This window comes from Acanthisitta chloris, unplaced genomic scaffold (assembly GCF_000695815.1).
Source record: "Acanthisitta chloris isolate BGI_N310 unplaced genomic scaffold, ASM69581v1 scaffold6463, whole genome shotgun sequence".
NCBI lineage: Eukaryota > Metazoa > Chordata > Aves > Passeriformes > Acanthisittidae > Acanthisitta > Acanthisitta chloris.
Genome location: NW_008664217.1, coordinates 1 through 647, shown reverse-complemented (window position 1 = coordinate 647; position 647 = coordinate 1).

The window sequence follows — 647 nt, the reverse complement described above, 5'->3', positions numbered from 1 at the left end:
TAGCCCGCGCATCATTCCCCAGCCCTGGGATCGACCCCAGCCCTGGGATCATCCTCTACCCCTGAGATAGTCCCCAGCCTTGAGATCATTCCCCAGCGCTGGGATCATCCTCAGCCCTGGGATCGTCCTCTAGCCCCGGGATCATCCCTAACCCTGGGATCATTCTCCAGCCCTGGAATCATCCCTAACCCTGGGATCACCCCCTAGCCCCGAGATCGCCCCCAGCCCTGGGATGATCCTCCAGCCCAGGGATCGTGCCCAGCCCCGGGATCACTCCCAGCCCTGGGATCATCCCCAGCCTTGGCATCACCCCCTAGCCCTGGGATCATCCCTAACCCTGGGATCATTCCCCAGCGCTGGGATCACCCCCAGCCCCTGGACCACCCCCAGGCCCAGGATCATCCCTAACCCTGGGATCATTCCCCAGCGCTGGGATCACCCCCAGCCCCTGGACCACCCCCAGGCCCAGGATCATCCCTAACCCTGGGATCATTCCCCAGCGCTGGGATCACCCCCAGCCCCTGGACCACCCCCAGGCCCAGGATCATCCCTAACCCTGGGATCATTCCCCAGTCCTGGGACCATCCCCAGCCTTGGGATCATCCCCTAGCCTGGAGATCGCCCCCAGCCCTGGGATGTTCCCCCAG